The sequence below is a fragment of the Lagopus leucura genome, unplaced genomic scaffold, assembly GCF_019238085.1.
Source record: "Lagopus leucura isolate 7727_CA_CO unplaced genomic scaffold, USGS_WTPT01 Super-Scaffold_100029, whole genome shotgun sequence".
NCBI lineage: Eukaryota > Metazoa > Chordata > Aves > Galliformes > Phasianidae > Lagopus > Lagopus leucura.
In genome coordinates this window covers 182090-204605 of record NW_024962280.1, presented here as the reverse complement: position 1 = coordinate 204605, position 22516 = coordinate 182090, and the positions used below count along the sequence as shown (strand labels likewise).

The following is a 22516-nucleotide window of genomic DNA, read 5'->3' as shown; positions in this document are numbered from 1 at the left end:
ATTGTTCATCATCTTGAGATCTGCAGCTATAGAATAGCAATGTAGGCAGACTGGGGATGACAGATGATCCAAATGGAGTTCTGAGATCCTGGCCTACGGCAAAAACGTAGGTAGCCAGGATGGCATACTCAGTACCAAAGCAGTTGCTAAGTAAGCAATGTAGATTATGAAATAACTGATACTTAATTAAAAATGGTGTTAAGATTTATGAACTCCACCAAAAGACCTCTCTAGAGATTTCCTCAGCTTCTGGTCTGGAAAGCATTTTAAATTTATCATTATCATCACCATAATTATTTTCACAATTCCAATTTCCAGAGCCCTATTCAGGATTTATGTATTGAAAAGAATAAATATATTATCTAGGTAGGTCTTCAGAATCGACTTCTTCATGTTGGTTACCCAACATGTGTGCTCACGTTAGGGGTGTTAGGGCCTGGTGTACTGATTCTGGGTACTGATTAGATTGGCTTTTCATTGTGCTCACAGAACAGCATTTTATTAAAGCTTTTTGTCATGACATGAGACTCACTGTATTCATGGATAAGGCTTACTCACGGGAGTGCGACTTATGGGGCTGGGCCCAAAGCTAGCCAGGACACTGGGGTGATGTAGCTCTGGAAAGATGCAGGACACTATCATTGAGCATGGAAAATAGGTCCTAAACATAGCAGCAGCAGCCTATTTGAAGACAATCCTTCTGCAATGAAACGTGATCTAGATTGATGTCAGGGGAGTATTTGCTATTCATCGACACTAACATCAACTCACAGCTGGTATTCTTGAGGAGGATCAGGAGTTTCTGTATTAAACTGGAGGAGAATGGATGCATTCCTGTTTCCAGGTCTTCAAACACTGTGGCTGGGGGCCATGTTGCATGCCCTCCTGTCTGCTGCCACTCCTGCCCCAGCAGACCCACACGGTGCAGTGGTGGCTTTGCAGGTGCTTCCCTCAGAGCAGTGTCTCCAGTACCTACCGCACTGCGGCTGCCCTGCAGCTCACCACGCAGATGAGCTCCGTCAGCAGCAGCAGGCCAGGTTGCTGCCGGCAGAGCTGGGTGCTCCTGGCCAGGCCTGGGGCATCTGCAGGGCTCTTTCTGCCTGGACAAACCTTTGCAAGGTTTGCAAGACGAAGCGTGGGCTTCTGTGTATGCCTATTGTGAATTAAACACAGAGGTACGCTTTGCCCACATCAACTTCAAGTAATTCCTCTCTTTAATGAAAGCCTCTGTATGATACAGCATTTGTGTCTTTAACCTGACACTTGCCTTTGTAAACACACCTTTTTTTTCGCATGGAGATGTATTGTCAAAATTGTCCACTTCCATCTAGGAAAATACAAATCCCATTAGAATGATATTCATTTTACGTGCACATACTTACACCTTGAACCATATCAAATGTATTTGCCTTACAGCTACATAGTGAACTTCTCATCCAAAGCTCAATTATTTTCAATTCGACTGACGAATTGAGTGTACTGACTTCAAGGTCACAGAGCATGTTGGTTGGATGGCTAAAATTCTGCAGAAAGGGGTTTGTGTATTTATAAGGATAACAGCAATATTCAGAGTGACATCAGAAGGGTAATAAAAATAATCAGAAGAGTTTAGTGAAGGAATTAATACATTACCACATAGAATAACAAATGAGAATCCCACCCGATTCTTCTGTGGGGATTTACAGCTGCCTTCCACTGTGCTGCTCCCATCTCCCTCTGCGGTCCTCAGGGCTGCACATTCTGAAGTTCCACCTCTTTTCCAGCTGGACAGCAGGCACGAAAGAAATGTGGTCACCAAGCTCTGATAAATAAGGCACAGTGTTACTAAGGAGCACAAATGACTGTGGTAAAAGTGTAGTGAAGAGCAGGGATTTAAGGATTTTTGGGTGGTGCATGCTATGAACTCAGCTGTTTCATGCTGTGGAAAAACCAGAGTGACTGTTCTGCATTCTTACCTGCAGGTTGCTTGTGCTTGCCCATTCCTGGCTGCTTGTTTTCCAGCAGAGCAGACAAGCCCACAGTCCCGTCCTGCCTGTCCCAGCAGCAGCGTGTCGTCAGGCCTTGTGGTAACTCTGCAATGTGGAGAAACTGGCATGAGGGTGAGATCACACTGGTTCTGTTTTCTAACGTGAAGGAATGTAACCTCAATGACCTCATACATACGCAGGGGTTGGCAGATGTTCTTATTTGTTCCACTTGGAAATGGAGCATTGCGCTTCGCCCTTACGCTGCCTCACGCGGTGCAGACGTTGGCAATGAGCGGTCACAGAAGATACCACCATTGCACCAAGAGTAAAAGCTCTTTGGGTGAGCTGACCTTGGCCCAAGGGTTGGCCCAAGGGTGGCCAAAGGCCCTCACTCCCTGCTCAGGGCCATGAGAACGTGTGCATCTATGTATGAGCAGTATGTGGCTGAATGAGCTGTATGTACATAGACAGTAATTGCTGTTGCAACCTAGAACAGTGAGAAGCTGGCATTAACTTTAATCATATATCCTTTCTGCCACAAAACTGGGTGCTCGGGAAGCGTCAGCCAGGCTTGAAAGGCAGAAGTGGCTCAGCTTGTATAAGTGCAGTAGTCTGCACTAGTGGAGCAGGGTGCTGGGGTTCTTGCATGCTCAAAGAATACCTTCAGCAGAACGTAGGGTAGGAGCATTCAGGTGCAGAATCTTTGAAGGTAAACACCTATCCTGTGTAAGAAGATTATGTCTCTCTAGTCATCCTATTAATTAACATCATTAATTATACTAATTCAAATACCTAATGTCCCACCAAGAATGTGACAGAGAGAGCTCCCTTCTGCTGGTGCACAGAGGGTGCTGCAGATGGCATGGAGCCAGGCGCTGCGTGGGCAGGTCACTTGTGCTGCACCGCTCCTGCATGAGCGAGCCACGGTGCCTCAGTGCCTGGGCTGCTGTGCAGGAGAGCTGTGCACCCCTGGCAGCTGAGCAGCACCCTGCTCCACTCGGGCTCTGACTCAGCGCAAGCAGCGGTGTGCTGACAGCGTGCCCCCGCTCCATGTCTGAACTTATTCCAGTTAAAACAGTATCTTACTCTGGATTTTCTTTAAATCAGTTTCCTCCCTCTGGTGAGGCTGGATAAAAAGCTCTCTCAGCAAACAAGCAAACAGAAAGTGTCAACACATCGTGTTTAAATAGAAATCTTTCACTGGCATTACTTAAGCCACAGTAAATAAAATAACCTGTTACAGAAAAACAAAATTTATAAAAATATTTGGGTGCAGCTCCAGGGAAGAAAAAGTTGTTTCTGCTCCAACAGCTCTTGTGTGTTTCCATAAGAACCACTTCACCGACCCAGTTCTGTCTGCAGAGACTGAGAAAGTACGGGGGGCAGAGCAGAGGTAATTCGATGTTTAAGGAGAAACTCCACTGAGTGTAATTCAGAAAGTGCACAGCACGGTGAGGCTCATCCATTACAACTGTGGATTATTATCTCACTCTGAATCATCCTCTTAAACCAAATCATTTTATTTTCCAATGCCTTTAAATCATAAGGAAGCACATACTGAAAATCCAGTGAGAAAACACTGTGAAGTCAATTTGTTCGTGTGCTGTGGATTCACAAGGGATACTTGTGTATCTCCACAGAACATGCTTGTGCTGTGAACTATTTGAGCTGACTTTGAATTCAGCAGCCAAACTTTGTTTGTCTGCTGGTCTGGTGGTGCAGATCCGTACCGGGCTGCAGCAGTGAGAAAAAGCTGTTCTCTGTTCCCATGTTTGACATTTTCAGAGCCTTCCAGCAACGTGGAATATCCTGACAAACGAAGGTTACTTTGAAAGGTACTGTGGAAAGCAGTCAGTGAAAAAATGGCCAGAGAAGATTAAACCGTGTAAAATAAACAAAATCCGAGCATCTTTGAACTATTCTTGTAAGACCCAATCATTGCCCCTTCATCAAGTTTATTTCAAAGAATTCATAGATTCATTATATACAGTAAATTTGTATATATAGCAAAATTCAGAAATAGGTGACTTGCAAAAATAACCTTTCTTCTTTAAGAATGAATAGCTGAGGGTTCTTACACCACATCATATGTTCACATGAGCAGAGTTATTGACTCCAGCAAGGACAGCTCTGGGACCAGAGGGATGCAAACTCAGGTCCAATTTTTGTTTGCTTATTCAAGCACAGATCCTTCTTAGAAGAGGAAGAAAAAGGCTCTGTATTCCTGCAAAACTTGTGGCATTGCGTCTGTGCCCGTGACGAGGGCAGGGCTTTAGCAGCCGCCTGCTCCTCCCAGCCTTCGCAGGGCTGCTCCCACCTCAGCCCCGGGGCAGCTGTGCAGGGCTCTGCGCCCTCAGCTCCCACCAGCACAGCACAAAGGCCGATGGGTTTGGGAAGGTGGGAATGAGCCCTCCTGCTTAGAAAGAGAGGAGAAGAATCTGGGGGCAAACAAAAAGCTTTTGGTCAGGTTCCCACTGCAGCTACTTGAGATGCGTAACATCGAATTAACTAGGGAAATACGGCAGAGCCTGATAAAAATGAGAGTCTTAATCTATGGGCTCTTCTCAGCTGTCAGAATTTGGCAGACTTAGTGACAGGGCAGAGAAATGATGCGTGCTCTGCTAAACTCCTGCATGCATGCCTTGCAGGTAATAAAATGGTTTAAAAACATGCACTAAGTCATCTGCACAAATCTTTCACGTAGGTCCTGACGCAGAGATCTGTATTTCGATTATAGATTTCCCCAAGAGAGACGATCTAATTCTCTAAAACAAATCAAGTCTGACAAAAATGATCCATTTTTGCACAAAAAGTTATCACAATTCTGTGAATTAAAAGAAGGGCGACGTCCCCCGGGTGGAAATGCAAAATGCACAACTGTAAGCTCTAGTGAGTTGTGGTGGTGCTGTTCTAAAGTAGCCAGATCAATAGTTTATTTTGTAATCGCTAGAAAATACTGCTTAACCCGTTTTTTTTTGGCACTGTTGGTTTGTTTCGCAGTGACAGAGATTTCCATAGGTAAAAAAAAAAAAGTGCTTCACATCTTGAAATCTCATACTGGAAATCTCACAGTGCAGAGGCCATGTCCTCAGTCTCCCATTATGGCCAACTACCAGGGAGCAACATCACAATGATGGCAGCCACCAGCGAAAGCTCCTCAGTCCCTTCACCGACTGCAGGTCTGGCAACAGAGGTTTCTCTGTGGTCTTTCCTTTGGTGAGCACCCCGCCGTTTGGCAGAGCTCCCTTTAACAGAGGCTGCGCCATTCCTGTGACACCCTGGTGCCCTGTACCAGACGGTGCTTTCATCTGGCTGCACCAGCACTCCTGGTGTGACTGCCAGCTCACAGCCACCGCATTACCAGGGCACGTTCCCATGTTCCTGTTTTGTCCGGGGGAGCAGCTGCAGGTCAGAACCCCACAGGCACCTCTGCTGCTGCCACACTGTGCTGGAGGAGGTTCTGTTCCCGAGCAGGTTATCCTGGGCCGGAGCCCCTCAAAGATCTTTGCTTCTTGAAGAGATGTCTGTGAAAACTCCTATGGCACAGCCTGTGGATCCCTCGTTTCAGGAAGAAGTTGCAGAGCTCTGGGGAACAGCCTGTGCCTGCCTTCTGAGCGTTACTGAGGGGTGTGCACAGGTGCTGTGGGTAAACGCAGCAGAGAGCAGTTCCAGCTGCAAGGAGGTCAGAGGGGCAGGAAGGGAGCAGAGCTCGGTTCAAGCTCAGCTGGAAGTGACTCGTCTCTGCTGCTCACATGCAAGGACAGCAAGCATGCACTACCCACAGCAGAGCTGAGTGTTCAGCTGGAGGTAAGCACATTCTTTGCAGCAAAGAGAAAGCAAGAGAGTGAAAATGGCCAGAACCGGTCAGTATTTTATTGTTTTTTGGCCTCCACATTATGTTTTCATCTATCCATCTTTCCTACCCGTGAATTCATACACCCTCAGACAATCAATTCTCTTCTGCCTGCATAGTTATGTTCAGATGCACAGGATTTGATACAGCTCACGTAGGGTCTCCCTGTGCACACACCTTGCTCCTCCCGTGTAGTTGCCGGGAGATTTGGGGGGCTGTAAGCCTATAGAAAAAAATAGGTGGGTCTGGTTTCCCTAGTCATCATGCTTAGCATTACACATGCCACAGTGATGAAGCATTGCAAATCATGAGTCTGCTTGCATTCACTGATAAACCGGTCATGCAGAAGGCTCTTTGGAGTAGGAATTCAGCAGAAGGCATTTTACATCTGTCAGAAGTGATTCCAGGGTGTGGAGTGACTCTTTGGGAACTGCATGAATAATCACGGCTTCATTTTCACTGAGACAAAGACATGAACTTGTGGTTGGCACATCAGTGAGGAACGTGTTCCCAGTGTTAGGGACTGCATTCTGGGGACTGCTGCTAGCAAAAATACCTGAAGGGTGGATTATTTTTTAATGAAAACAGCCTGGTCACTTTTGAAGTTCAGTTTTGCGTACGTTGATACAGTAGGGACATAAGACTGTAAAACTCTGTGTAGGAAATAAGAAGGAGGAAAACCTCGGAGTGGTGTGCAGTCAGAAGAGTTTCTGCTGTGATCAGAGATCTGTCAAAGGCGTGTCAGTCTCCTAAGTCTAAACAGTGTCACAGTGAATTAGCAAGAGAAGCCCACAGCCTCAAAGCAGGCACGGATTGCGATCTGTCCCAGAGAAAAGCCATTTCCCACCACTCGATCATTCCCCAAACCCTTCTCTTCCTTCTGAACAGTTTGCAGAGTACTGCTGTGCACGTTTACCAGTTCCTTCAGTGCCACCACATCTGTGGTCAGACACAGGAGGGGGCTGCCCAGGGAGCGGTGCAGTCACCATCCCTGGAGGCGCTGAAGGAACATGAAGGGACAGGTGCTGAGGCACACGGCTCAGTGGGGAAACATTCATGATAGGGCATGGTTGGATGGATGATCCTGGAGATCTTTTCCAACCTTGGTGATTCTATGGGTCAATGACCTTAACTTCTCTGATTCTTTACTCAATTTTGTCACTTTATTGATTTTTATTTATTTATTATAATCAGGTTCCCAAAATATATGCCTTCTCTGCCATGATTCTCCTCTCTACTGACCTGCAGGACCCACGTGTCAGGAAGGTGACTGGAAGGAAGCGAGGATGACCAACGGGCTGCCATACAAGAATTAAAACCCTTTTTGAGGTATCACTTCTTAGATTTTTTTCCAGAAAAGAATATTGTTTTAATTACGAGGTAAATGCTTTGTCGTCGGTTAATTATTCTATTTAATGAACAGAATAAACTGTTTTGAAAAGCAATTAATGCCAGGTAAGCCTTAAAAATAAAGGACTAAACTAAGAATTGAGGCACTAAATCTGAGACTAGAACAGGAGGAGAAATGTAATCATCCTGAGCTATATGCTTTATTATTAGTCAAGCACTTGGGTCTTTCCCTTGCTCCAGAGAGAAGCAAACAGGTTTGTGTTTCAAAGTAGTGATAGATTAACAATTTCCTTTGCCCTTGGCCGAGGCCAGGCAGTTGTCAGCCAGTACTGGTTCCCGCTTGTATGAAAATAAGAAGCTTGAGGTTTTTTTCTCTAGACTACAAATTAAGTGCTGGTGGGAGGCTCCGAGGTTTGGAGCTGCCCTGCGGCCCAAGGAGAGCGAGAGCTGGGAAAGGGGAAATTGCTTTTTGGACAGCCTGTGCCCGGGTCCAGCCTCCAAGCACGGTGAGGGGCCACAGCCTCAGGCGTTGTTCCCACCGATCTGCTGAGGACTGTCTTGCCTGGAAGACAGATCTGAGTGCCAGATAAACTTTGGGAGTTGGAAACATGAACACCGTTTGGGAACTGGAGGCAGTTAACACAGGAGATGGTAGAAAAATATTTATAAACAGAGAAAAGAGTGGGAGAAAGCTGTAGTCACAGATCTGAGATAAAAATGCATTATGTGAAGAACATTAGCTTGTGTTATGTGTGTAGTAAGGTCCAGAGGTTTTACAGATAGCACATTTCCAGCATTATTTTCTTTAAATGAGTTGTAAGGTACTTAAATTACTACGTAGGGGACAGAAAAATGTACCCTCAAGCTGTTCTTGCAAGGCCAGGATCACCTGGCTTTCAAGACTGTGATCTAAATTCATCATTTCTGTAACCCAGAAGCACTCTGTAGGACTGCCTGGTGCCACAGGAGCAAGAAAGACAGCAAACGTGAGCTCCAAGAGTGCAACTACATGGACAGGGCACGTCTTGGAGCTGAGCAAGGAATGCAGATGAGTGTGCTGGAAAGGTGTGGCAGGAATGTGTGAGCTGTTAACGATTGTGCTGAAGAAATTCTAGTGATACTGAGGTGAAGGAGTCCAAGAACTGGAGAGAAAACCCTGCTTTTTTTTTTAATAAAGGACTGCAGCTAGTGCGGGATATTTGGATGAAAATGCTGCTCACCAGTGATTCTGAATCTCACATGGTAGTAACAAATACGGACCCACCTTGTTATTTAAATTTTCAAAGGCTTTACAGTGCTCTGCACAGTGATGTTTTCTTTCATTTAAGACTTTGCTAGACAGGGCACTTCACTGCTGTTTCCAACATCATCACAACAGCTGTCAGAAGCTGACCTTGTCACCCACTCTTGTCCCGAGAGAGGAAAGGCAGAAAAATCAGACATTTGATTTTCCCTAATGGAAACTGAATAAAACTGAGAAATAGATAGAGGAAATATGATGGGCAGAATGGAATAGATCGAGACATTGAGACCGCTGACCGGTATTCATAAGGACAGAGCGTGAAAAGCTGAAGCTCTGCAACTTGTAAAGTATGGAATCTGATAGATTGCAAGTCAAAGCTGTGCCAGGGTCTGAGCCCTCCCCCAGCTTTCTGCCCTGTAACTTTCTTGTGGGTCTCTGTTTCCCATTTGATGTGTGCTTCAGCTGCGGAATGCCAAAGGACATACACAATACATTCACTACCTGCACTACCTGCCCACGCTGCCTAGCTGCAAAGAATGACTTCCCCCAAAAAAGTTCAGCAACATTCACCTTATGAGCTTCACTGACTTTCTGAGTTCCTGTTGGCTGTCCCACATTGCATGAAGTGCCACAGCACACTTCCAAGAAGACAGTCACAATGCCACAGGAAACAGCAGCTGCAATCAGTGCCTCCTACCTGGGAACAGAACAATCCCTGGCCATGAAATGAAGCACTCAGTGGAGTGGTCTGCCCTGCTGCCTGGCAGCTGTCCCACCAAGACATCCATGCTTCTCCCATGACCAGAAGGAGCAACAGCCCACACAGCTGGCACATGAGCAGCTGTGGGCTCAGCGGGCAGTGCATGACTGTGTGTGCTATCAGCAAACACGCTCTGGTGTGCCAGGGGAAAGTCACGCTGCCTCCACCCCACTGACCCTTTCAGACTTTCCATCTCATGGCGTTAGCTATGGAATTGTTGGTTTTCTTGTTTTTTTTTTCTGCGAAGTGACTTAAGATGTTTACCACACAGCCAGGATCTTTGGTTCCTTAAAGAAACATCCAGACTGAGCTACTGAAAGTAGACATCTTCAGTGGTTGCACTCAGGGCCTGCAGACTTACAGCCTTATTAATTTTTCTGTTCTGTCACTAATCCAATGTGCTGGTGTGGAAGGATTGAATATACGATGCCAACATCCGCTTGGGGAGGCATCAGTCTCAGCAGGACCCAAAGTCACCGTCAGCAACTGCCCTGCCCTGCCAAGCACAGTGAGAAATGGGCACATCGGGTGAAGGGGAAGAACAAGGTGTACTCTGGTGTAAAGTAGCAAGGGCTTTTTGCTGGAAACATAATGTATGTGCCAAATATTACCGTTGACCGGTTGTTGTGAAAGCTAAAAATGCCATCTTGTCTGCAACAAGAGGCCATCTCTGAATCATGTCCTTCAGTGAATACATCAGGAAGCAATGCAACAGGGGTCATCATCTGTGTGTGTGTTAGTAATTAAGTTTCCTGGGAAGAAATGAGAGGTCCAGAGATGTGTTAGAGGCATGCTATTCACCCCGTGAGTTCTCTTCTTCTCATGGTGGATCCTCAGAAAGCAGCTCTAGCACACGAGAAGCAGAATGCCCGTCATCACAGGAGCTTTGTATTCCCTCCCTAAGAGGAAAGAAAACAGCACTCATCCCGGTGATTGTCTTTCTGAGATGAGCAGATCTGTGCCAGATGAGAAGAATGAAGCTGATCTTGTATGTGAACAGTGCTGCACGACTGCAATGAACCTGCAGTTCTGCATACATACTCACTGGGTACTCGTTCAGTAACAGCTTGTGCATCCTGTGTTACTGAATTCTTCCAGGCTGACTCATGTTTAAATCTAATTGTTGCAAGAAAGAAAGAACAAACCTACTCAGCTAAAATGATTATAAGAGGAAGAGAGAACTCAGTTTAGGAAATATGAATCACTTGAATTTTACTGAATTCCTGAATGAGGAAGCTGGGGCTCAAAGATCATTTAAAAGATCTGTTCATTGCTGGAAGCAAGCCGAGTCCTGTGGCCCCTAAGTGGGTGTCTAACCACAAAACTTCCTGTCTTCATCTAAGTCAAGATGCTTGCTCATCATTTTTTGAAAAGATGCTATCATAATCTTTTTTCTTCACTTTGTATTTCATGCACTGATGCAGCTCATGGGGTGAGAAGGAAATGAACTAACAACCCAACCACGTATACTAGCAGAGCCCAAACTAAGTTTTCTATTGCAGCTGAAGTTACAGGAGAACAGTTTCATGGTGGGATCTAACCTACGCAGCGAAGTTACAAAGGTTACAAAGTCAGTTACGCTGCTTTGGTGCAAAAGGGGACTGTAGTGACTAGTGTAAAATTGGCTGCGTGGTCTGAGCCAGCAGCTTTATCCAGTACAGAGATCAAGGGGATTTTTTTAGTTATGGGAATAAAGTGCTGATTTACATCTGACTGTAAATTAAACTGAGATGAGTGATGCTGTAACCATTCTGCCTGACTCTCTTGGATGCTGCTTACCCTTGAGGGAAAATGCTAAGCAGGACCTCTGGCAGCTCCTGGCTCAGAACAGCCACAGCCCAGCGCTTTAAAGGCAATTAGCACTTATTGCAATAGTAAGTGTTTACTAAGAAGAAATGCAAAAGAACCAAGAAAAAGTGAGTAACAGAGCAATACAAGAGCTCCTGTGTGGGGAGACTGTGCTGACTGGGACCCTCAGCCTGGGCAGCGAGGGGTGGAATGAGGAGAGGATTACCAAAGCCTGCAAAGGGAAGTGGGGCAAAGAGTGTGGGGACAGGTGCCTAGAGAGAATCAAGGATCCTAAAAGCCAGTTTGAGAGCAAATCAGGGAAGCTTATTCCTCACACAGCAGCCCTAGCCCTGCTGAATGATGTGCCAAGGGTATTTACAAAAATATGCAGATGTTTCACCGGGGCTCAAGGGGAGAATGAACCAGGACGCGAAGGACCAGTGAGAACCACCAAACAGACTACAGCTAGCTCGTCAAAATTCCTGGAACTGAAAATATTAAAGGCAGGGAGAATGGAAGATTTATTTGCCCTTATCACAGAATCACAGGATCGTAGGGTTTGGAAGGGACCTTCAGAGATGGAGTCCAACCCCCTGCCAAAGCAGTTCCCTGCACCAGCTCACACAAGTAGGTGTCCGGGCAGGTCTTGAACATCTCCAGAGAAGGAGACTCCACGACCTCCCTGGCAGCCTGTTCCAGTGAATATTAAATTATATTTATTATCATATTATATATATACAATATTTTTATTATATTTATTATTATATGTTATATTACTGTTCTATAGGTATCTGCCTGCAGTGAGGTTAGGAAAATGAACTCTGGACTCACAGGAGCTCGGTCTGATGCAGCATGGTCTGTGTTACATCAGACCATCAAGCGTGGCTTTTAAGAAGCTGATGAGTGTCCTACTTACCTGCCCTTACTTTAGGTCCTGTGGCATCCAGGACAGTAATATGGAAGGCAGTTTGTGATCATAAGAGATTTGGGCACGCAGTTCAGCCCAGCACTCAGGTCACATCCAGCTGCACCATGACTGAGTCACTACGAAACTGCCCTGCAAGAGTTGGTACGTGCAGCCCTGCCACTGCCTGCACATCTCCAGCACAGGGAATTGGAGCAGTGATCTTGTATCCCAATTACCAGCTTCGTGCTCTGCAATTACAGAGAACCAGGAAAGAAAAACAAGGCTGATCTCTAGCAGGAAGTTGGTGAGGATCAGGCAGCACAGCGTGCCTCTGGGCAGGATTCAAAGAAGTGAGAAGCAGCACATTACAGCGATCCAGCTCATCACCATACAGGCCTGTTACTGCAAAGATAGCTACAATTGCATCCCCAAGACTAAGCTTACAAGAAATACACAGGCACTAAAATGTGATCAGAGTCCTATCCTTCTGCCTGTGGAAACCTCACTTAGAACCCGTTAAGAGCTAAGTGCAAGACAAATCTCTAACATGCAGACGAAGATTTTGCTAGTTTACTCTTTCCACCGTGGGTTGTTCTTTTCTAATTTTGTGTTGCTATTTCCCTTCTGATAATTGTGGCCCCATGCAGAAAAGTCTGGGCAAGTGTTTCAAAAACACTCCTCAAAGAAGGATGTGGTGTTGGTTGTGGATATTTAGAGCCACTGCTCTGAATGATCACGAACACTCATGGATGTGAGAGCCTCTGTCAACAAGAAGAGAGACAGATCTGCTTTCATTCTCTGACTGCAATGGCATGGGCCTCTGCCCTCCAGAACAGCAGTGAGAAAGATGATCTGCAAAATGGTACAGTGAGGTAATGACTGCGTTAGCACATCCGGCTCGCTGCTGCAAGTTCACTGAACGTCACTCTGTTCTGGTATTCGATGTGTTTTTCGTTATAGTTTCATAAGGTTATAATTAGAGATTCAGCTGCCCTCTAATGGCACTGATTTTAGCAGATGACAGCCGCACAGCTCTCCTGCACGGTGCAACGTTACACAAAGCTCTGTTGAAAGCTTCTGCAGTGTATGAAGAAAGCAGTGATATTTTAGATATTAATAGTTGTTTCTTTACACATCATCTTGGAAATCCACTGATTGCTAAGCAAGCATAAAATTGATTGTTCGGAAGTTATCAGGAAAACTCTTACACTTCAGGTGGGAGTTATCTTGGTGGATTTTGTCAAGCAGAGAGGCAATTTGAGTTAATGCACATTTTCTCCCTGTAGCCAGAGTGACACTGACCTCCCTTCAAGCCAGAGGCAGTAGGACAGCAGGGATGCAAAAGCCTGGGAGCTGCGAGCACAGCTTTGTTTGGCTCTGCACTGGTCTGAATCCGTCCCAGACCACTCACAGTACTGCCGTCCATCTGTACACAAGGGCTGCACCAACTGAAGACCCTGATAAACTCTCATCATTCAGACAACACGTGCCCATCTTTTGTCTCCCTGGATTGTATTCCTCACTGTGCTAAAGCTCACTTTTATTTCCATAGTTTTGCCTTGCATAATAAGATTTTATTATTTTTATGTTTGTAATGTTTTCTTTCATTTCCATTTCTATTTCTTTCCTAAGCTACTTCAACTGTAATTGCTCTTAAAATCTTTCCTACCAGAAAGTTTTTTTCTACAGTGTACTTTAAATTGTAATCCTAAGAACTTGATGCAAGACAATAAATATAGTTTAGATTATGGGCAAGTTCAGACCCCAGTCTGAATAACACAGCGAGTCCCCAACCCCTGCAAGGGTTACACTTTTTGTTTCAGTCTGTGAGCACACAGCCAGGGGTACCCAACAGCAGAGCCCCAACACTCCTTCCCTGTGCAGGAAGAATCCTCAGCAAGATATCCTGTAGTGAAGGGTTTCTCTTTGCCCTGGTTTTCAGAGATCCCAGGTAATGGTAATCACAACCCAGAATACCTGAAACTACAGATGTCTGACTTATCTATTCCCAAAGAACAGAGCTGGGAAAAAACAGCTTTTACATGCATTTATGAGCACTGCTGTGTTAAGATACCAACAAACAGGCTCAGATCCTGAGGTGGCCAGGACACATTGCTCATTGGTATCCAATATGTCTCTCTGTTCTTCACCCATACTCACATCTTTGCTGCTTGCTCCTCCTGTGGGGATTCACGAAGCACCTGCAGCATTCCCTATGCCACAGACTGGCAAAACCCAGCCTGCCTTGCTTCGCTGGGTGTTAACTAACAGAGACCTTCAGCTGAGCTTTTGACTCAGGGCTGGCTCTCCCTAAGTTCCTTGCAAAACAGCTTTAAGTCCACCTTATGCTATGCCAGAATCTACAAGTGACCCAGGTATAATCCCCAGCCCTCTGCTTCTCCAAGACCATTCATTGCTATCTGCAAACCAAGGCTGAAGTTAGAGATAACTGCAATGATACCGGAGGAGAAGCACTGAGAAGAAGAGACTTGAGGAGGAAGCAGCTCTTTGCAGCGGGTGAGGAGGAGGGCCGTGGCACTGGCATGACCCACTGGGAGGAGGAAGCAGCAGAGCCCGTGTGCTGCCATGGCGTGGGCAGGCAGCGTTTGGACATTTCTCTGGATGCTCAAAAAGCCATGGGGTTAATCCAAGGTTAATTCAGAAAAGCACAAGCTTATTTCTGGACCTACTCTACTTTCCTGTCCTAACAAGCAATAATTACACACCAATGTTATACATAGCTGTGAATTTTAAGTCAGAGGCTTGGCGGAGGGGTGAGGCCGCGGGGCTGCGCAGGGCTGGGTGCTGTGGGGCAGGGTGTGGAGCAGTGCTGCCTTTATCTCAGCTGTCACCATGAACTTTTCAACTCTCACAGATGATGAACAGTCTCAGCACCATCCCCTCTATCACCTGCTGTTTCAAACAGTTGGGCAGCCTAGTGAAAAAGGAACAGTAGGCAAGCCAAGCATGCGGGCTAAGCCTGCTCCATGCCCACAGGGAGGGTTTAGGCATAGGGTCCTGCTTTGCCCCTGTTTTGGCCACTGCGCTGGTCCTCAGGATCTTGCTAGAGCTCAGGGAGGGGAGCACAGGCAGCTGAGCCATGTTGCGACTCCCAGCCCGTGCTTCAAGTGGAGAGAAGCTCCAGCTGGACACACAAAGCACGCTTGGCCCTGCTGCACACGTGTGTTCCCCAGTGCCTGGGCTGAGCTGGCAGCCTGGAGCAGCTGTCCCCACAAGCCCCTAGGGTTCACCCGGTGCACAGAGGGGGTCCATGTTCCTGCAAGCACAGGTTGCCAAGCAGACATTCACTGTATTTGCAAAAAACATTAAATAAAATAAGCCACTGGGTTTCTCCATCCCTCCCCTCAAGGGCCTCACCACTTCTTCATCGTTCTGTCAGTGTGGTATTTAATGCCTATATTTAAAGCCCCGCAGTCTCCTCAGCAGTGCCCTACAGACTGACTGAGCGTTATGTGGTCGCCCTGCAACGCCGCAGGAGCCCCAGCCATGCACTCCACCACTACAAAGCCCCTGTACAATGCTGCTTTTTATATCTTGCACTAAGCTAAGTGCTGGAGCAGGCACAGCTATTGGCGTCTGGTGTCTGCTCAGCTTTATTTTGAGGTGTTCAAACTTAACAAACCAGCTTTTTTTAGGCCCATATGCGCAGATCAGGCGGTCACCTGTGGCAAGATGTTTATTCTCAGATTTTAGCCAATGTCAGGGAACAGCCTTCTCCAAACATCGCTGGAGCTATTTAAGTAGCTGCTCACAGCTACCCCTCGGTTCACACCAAACACCACAAACTTGTTCATTGAGCAACAGCTCCTGGAGACAAAGGTGAAAGCCATAGGCAGCTCACTCTCAACTTACCCATGGGATTTTACGGTTCTGCTGTAAATGAGTGTTTACTTTTGAAGAGCTGCACACCCAGTATAGTTTACCACTGCATCAATCTTGAAACTAGGAGATTTACCTGGCAGTTTGGCAGCTGCTAACATCCCTTAGTATTCTTTGCTTCCTGACTGCATTGCAGGCTGTGGAAAGGCAGAGAAATACTTGGTTCTTGGACAGATGAGCATCCAGCTGTGGCACAGCAACTCTCAAGACTGGTGAATATGCTCAGGGCCAGTGGCAGCCTCCTAGAAGAGGATGGATGCAAAAGCATTAGTACAGACGAGTGGTGAAGCCTGAAAGTTAGGATGGTATCAACGGAGAGGAAAATTTTCATGTGTCTGATGGCCATGTTCCTTGGCACTTCTCACCTCATGGCTACAGCATCCTTCTTCCTTTTTTCCATGCCCCCCGCTTTGCCTTCCTCCCCACTGTTCTGCTCCTCACCTCTCTCCCTCACCCCCGTCACCCAGCCTCTGCCTGTGGCTGCTGTTCTGACTCGCCCAGCCCATGCTCCTGCAGGCTGCCATCACCTGCCTCAGCCTTGAGCACCACAAGCCTGCAGCTGAGTGTGGGCCAGGCTTTTTGCATTGCTCAGTCACCCTGAGCATCTTGGAGCAGCAGGAGGGGCAGCCCTGTGCTGTGGGTTTGCCATCACTGTTGCTGCTGTATTGAAGAGTGCACAGACACATCACATAGGTAAAGCTCAAAGCAGAAAAGACAAGGGAGGCTTAACTGTGACAGCTTCCTCAGCTTTCTGCTGCTGGCTGTACTCCCTGCCTTATCTGCAAGTTGCCTGAATGGGGTTTAGATGAGGAGGCTCTTTGGCTTTTGTACTTCCTTCCCCTGAATAATTTCATCTCAGAGATTCCAACAAGGCCATTGGACTGAATGGATCATGAACACAATTTATCTGCTGGGCTCAGCAGGAACAGCTTTGCATCTGAGGTCCCACACTGGCTTGGGTGACACCATCCTAGGTTTATGCAAGTGTCAGGTGAACAGGACGGCCCCAAGCTCAGCGCCAGTGGGTGCAGAGAGATGATCGGGTTACTTGCAGTATGAGCCTCACTCGGGAGCAGGGCAGTTCTCTCTGCAGCGATGTTATCTTTGTACCTGGTTTCTGGCAGAAGAACAGCTCACGCATGCTATTAGCAGATGGTGTGAGATGCACACCGAATTTGCACCCAGAACGTTTCTCCCATTCTTCCTTCCAGAATGAAGAAGTGAAAATTCAAGCTAAAAGCATGCACTGACTGCAGCCCTGCAGCCCAGGCTCGAGTACAAACCTCTGAAACATTTCAGTCTCTGCCACAGTTAACTACTCAGCACATACCCTTTCAGTCCGAAATGCAGGGAGTGCATTTCTGTAAAACCATGCTCCTTGATGCCCTTATGTCAGCTTCTTTCAGGATCAGCTGTGAACAAGCAGCACACATTACAGGACATGTCTCCCCAGTGAGCTGAGGCATCCATCTGTGGCCCATAAGTAATCACTGCAGGCTTGACAGAGCATGGCAAACTTTGCATCCACAAACAGGAGTGCACTGCTTTAAGTTTCAGAAAAATAAATGGCCGGGATGGCATGATCCAGGAGCCTGGGTTTGTGCTCAGCTCCAGGAGGAGGCACTGGCCCGATGAATCCCACTGCACCCCTATTTGTGCTGCTGTGAGCTGAGAATGAACGGGTCTGCTCCATTGCCATAGCCATACACCTGAGTGCTTTCCTGAACAATCCTTCGCTTTTGATCTGAATGTCTCACCTAGTAAACAAATGGCTTTACGAAAACCTCCCTATTTGCAGTTCTTTTACATCAAACATATTATGATTTCCTTCATCTCCATGCAGGGAGGTGCGTCTCGTCCTGCGCTGCTCCCGAGCCGGAAGGAAAACAGACGCTCATACAAGAGCGCTCTCACAGCACCTCAGCGCTCCGCTTACGTGAGCACGTTCCTATGTGCTGCACCGTCCCGAAGCACGATCTTACTCCAACTCCACGAACCCCTGCAGAAAAGCAGCAGATCCAAAATTACGAGGGATCGCGAGTCAAGCACTCGGGATCCAAATCCGAAGTGCTGTCGCTGTGCCACGTGCCGGCGGGGCCCGGCCCGGAGTCACGGAGCAGCGCCCGCCCGCACCGCGATCACCGCTGCCGCCTACAGGAGACGCGGCCGCCTGCACGCACAGCTCGCAACGCGCCGCGGAGCGCGAAAAAGGTTCGAAATCCAGCTCCCCAGCTTTAAGCAGACTGCAGTCTCTCCTGACCTCACGCAGCAGAAGGGCCCGTCCCTGCTTTCGCCTGTAGTATTGCTGCAGCTCGGGGCAGAGGGGCGGCGGAGCAATAGCGCTTTGTGCCTCTGCCAACACGGAGCTACTGAAGTCACGCTTTCATGTGTGCCCGGTTATGCCTTCCACTGAAAAAAGAAGGAAAAAAAAAAAAAAAGGAGTTCATCATAGAGGCACTTTTGCGTCTACTATGGAATTTATTTCCTTAAAAATTATTTTCCCTGAAGCCTCGTAGAGATTACAACCCCAGATAACTCACATTGTTCTGGTGCCGTGCAGTGGAAAGAGCTGAAATGGCAGCAGAAGGGGCACAGCCAGGCCCTGCAGCAAGCTCTGGTAATGGAACAACCAAACAACCTCCTGCACACAGGGACAGCAAGAGCAGAAGGAAAATAAAGTTGAAAGGGGAATGCAGTAAGGTGGCATTTCTGTTATATTTTTACCATATTAAAAAAATAAAATCTTCATGTGGTTAAAAAAAGCTAAATGCAATGTATTCTGTAATTCCTATCTAATTTTGTGAAACAGCTTGTCACAAAGGCTACTGGTGCCTCAGCTCTTTGCTCTGTAACTTTCTTCTGAAGTTCAAAGCCAACGAGCTACTTCAGATTGGTACATTTGTATGCCCTTTCCTTTCTTTGATGCAAATGCAACATGTAAAATTCCCCAGTGCTTTTCTCACTCCTTCCTAAGGTTTATCTTCTCAGTTGCCCTCCTCGGTACAATCAGACCTTTTTTCACACTTGGGTAAACCTCGAAAACCATTCAGAGTGGAAACCACATGAACCAGTTCAGCAAACAGCAGGCAGCTGTGCCTCAGAGGCCTTTCCGAAGGTCAAACATTTCTACGTAATTTGTCCAGCTACTTTAGTTGTTAAACAGAAGACCACTGAGGCTGAGGAAATAAAATGACATGGCTTTCTAGATGTGTCTGATTAGCTCGCCCCATACTCCTGCATGATTTCCCTCAGTTTGGCTGTCCTTTACACTGCGTATGTCAGGACTCCAGTCAACTTCATCTTTGTTTTCACGTTATTTTCTTTTTGGCAGGTTGTGCTGTATGTAATCTTTCAGATAAAGATTCACATCTTCCCTATTAAATTGAATATGCCTATGTGCCAGCAGCTGGGCTCCTGCCTCTTGAGAGAGCCCAGGCTGAGGGTGAGAACACCTGGCCCCATGGCAGTGCTCTGGGGCTGAGTCACAGGCTGCCACCTCTAGAAGTCACCTGCTTCTACAAAAATTCATGTAGCTCCCCGCTGCCCAGAGAATGGAAGAGACGTTCAGACACACATTCAGTAGGTTCTTGTACTTCTCAGTCCAAAAGCCTTTCCCCACAACAATTAGTGGACGTGGCTGTGGGTTGCGTTCCAGTTACTCTTCCTTTCTTTGTGTGCAGTACAGGCTCCAATCAGAGAACAGCAGACTTGGAATGGAAAGCCAATAATAAATAAAACAGCAGCACAGAAAACAAACGGGGATAAGATTTGTAGCAGTTTTGCCTAGAGTTTCAATGCTGGTTTATTTAAGATTGTGAAGGTACATTTGAAAAAGCAAGCAGAGGCCTTGTGGACATCAGATACAAATCCTAACAGCAGTGCTGGCCAGGCTGAGAGCACAGAACTGATTGCTGCTGCCCTCCATTCCCATCACCCCAGCCTTGCCCTGCCACAGTCAGTGGGACCGTGTCCTCCCAGGAGAGCATCTCACTGCAGGAAAGGCTGCCCAGCTCTATGCTGTGCCCGGCTCTGTGCCCAACTATAAGCCCAGCTTTGTGCTGTGCCCAGCTATAACCCAGCTCTGTGCCCAGTACTGTGCTGTGGTTGGACGTGAGGAGAGCTAGGCGTTCACAGGGAGAAAAGGGAATGGAACATGGCTCAGCTGGAGTGTTTCAGCATTTAGATGCTTCCCCTTTCTTTTTCCTAGAACGTTTTTGGCTGACACTTTGTCCTGCTAAGGCTAATGCGTTAGGGTTCATCATCCTCAAGGCATTTCTATTAACGAGAGCAAGGCAAAGTGAATACAGAAGGCTGACCATATTCTTTGTTGTTTGTGCTGAGCTCATCTATTTCGCCAACACATCCTCCCATCTTCTTGGGCTGACACAAGGCCAGGAGGAGGCTGCTGTCCCGAGGGGCCAGAGGCACAATGAGGGCTCAGCAGCTCACTGCTACAGTGCTGGGGGGCCATAAAGGCAGGGGTGTGTGGCTCCTGGCCCCATCTCAACCCACCTGCAGGACTCCTGCTGTGCCTGCATGGCTTCCAGCAGCCAGACTGGATGAGGGCACAGGGCAGAAGCCATGGCCTGATGCAACCCAGCGTGTTCTGCTTCCTCACAGCCCATCCTCAAAGCATAACCTGGGACACAGAGACATTTGCTTCTCTTCCCCTCACTCATGGAAAGCTGGATGCTGGCCCCACTCTGGCTGCTTCCTGAGGAGCAGTGAAACCCAGCAGCTTTTAGGTGTGGAGCTGGGAATGCTGGTGCTCAGTGCAGTGCACAGGGTGCATCACCATCATCAGCACACTCATTTAATACAGCAACTTGAATAAATCTGCTTCTGCACTTGGTACAGGCAACTGCAGTTCCAGCATCCCCTCAGGACACAGTGTCCCCCAGAGAAGGGCCCAGGGACAAAGAGCATCTTTTGAAGGCTCTCATTACACCTGTGCCACATTTATCATATCTGATAAGCTTATCAGTGAAATTCCAAAAGAGATGTTTATCTCAGAGAAATAACTTTGGCTGAAGTTACTTTGGTACAAACTTGCTACGATTCCTTTCTGTAAGTGGAGAACTACTTAAGTGCTACCCTTGAGGAAAAAACTGGTGTAATGTTTCCCATCTGTCTGATTTTGTCTCTATGAAGACCACTTTGTGTACCAGCTCTGCCCTGATATTGTTACTGAGGGTTTAATTTCAGTACACAGTCATAGTTCTATTTTCCAAGGTACAGTTCCACAAGCATTTCTCTTTGGAATCAGCAAAACGCCATTTTCTTTCTCTCCTGAAAAGGTACAGAAGGCATTTGTTGGGTTCCATTTGGGTTTGCCATTCGCACGTGAAAGGGCAAAGGAGAGGAAAACTCCATGGCACTGCGGGTAAGTTTCTATACTTTCCTACAGACACGCATGAGATCATCAGGCCAAGCTTACTGTGTCTTAGATCTCCACGTGCTGCTCATTCCAGCTCAGGATCTCAGGCTGACTACAGTACAGAGGAAAACAGCTGTGGGCAACAGGAAGGACTTATACTGTATTGTATAATGGCTAAGGCTTATATGTTAAAAATGCAGTCAGTGCTTCCCACTGAAGCCAGCAGCACCACCAGATTGAAGCTTTGTTCTGTATTTCACACCAAGTTCAGTTTGCTAGGACAGACACAACGGCTGCCAGCCAGACCCATGGGCAAGGTTCAAGGACTGCAAAGGGTACAAGGGTGGGCCACCAGCGTGTGTAATATTTTACATTACTCGAAGTGAGCAGTGAAATAAAACAGATTTATTTCAATGGGGAATATCTGTATTTCAAACATTCAATACCTATATCCTGAGCCAGGAGGGTTGCTGTCTCCTCCAGAACGGACTGCTTCTGGAGAGCAAAGCCACTCGCTGCTGTCACCACAAACACCTGAGGCAGCAAACAGCAGCTAACCTGTGCACTGTCTTTGTGCTAATGACCAAGCCATGATAACCACATCCCTAGCAAACTTCCCATTTAGTTTAATTAACTCCAAGCTGATCACAGCAGTCAGAGTGAGCCAAAGCCCCACATTCTGACATCAAGGAGAGGACGTTCAGCACAGCTGCAGCATTCTGCTCAGCTGCACCTCCCAACACCCTCAACAGGCTCAGACAGCTACACCTGAAGCCCCTTGATGAGCCCCATGAAGCTCCCCCTGCCACAGCGGCCACAAAACCTTCCTATGTTGGAGCTCAGCCCTCCTGCACACCAGACACAGCCCCTGCCCAGCCCTGCCCGCCACGGCTCCATCCTGCCATGGCCTGGGTGCAAGTCTTCTCTTGGAGAGTTTTAGGGCAGAAAGCTGGTTTCCACACAGTGTAGAAAATTATCTTATTTATCTTATTGCTAAGACAATGAAAGTGACTTATATAATAATGTTATTATTAGTCTGAAATGCTGTTAAGCATTGGTTTGAGCAGATGCTGCACCGCAACCCCTCACTAGTGTGCGGTGTAGGATCTGCAGAGCTTCCAGGGGGGTTGCGTTTCCCCTAATGCAATGCAGATGTGTTGGTCACCACACTGGGAGCTGCTGCCCTCTCCCTGAGAACACTGACACTTACAGATTCATATTTTGAAGTACCAACCAAAAGGTGCAGCTCCCAGGGAAAAGGCTTAAACTGAAAACTGATTGTGAAAGCAGTTCAAGGAACAAACTGACTGCTGTTGATTCCAGAACTACTGAAACATTTCAACTAAATAATAGAGACATTCCTGAGTCCTA

The 22516-nt window shown here is 47.1% G+C and overlaps 1 long non-coding RNA gene across 1 annotated transcript; it reads right to left on the bottom strand.

Moving 5' to 3' along the window:
- Nucleotides 1-1288: 1288 nt before the first annotated feature.
- On the bottom strand, nt 1289-18375 carry LOC122185507. Its single transcript, XR_006180894.1, has 5 exons — nt 18309-18375; nt 18029-18177; nt 15845-16010; nt 1956-2072; nt 1289-1801 (listed from the first exon to the last, which is right to left on the bottom strand). It is a non-coding gene; the product is annotated as an uncharacterized LOC122185507 (long non-coding RNA).
- Nucleotides 18376-22516: the final 4141 nt, after the last annotated feature.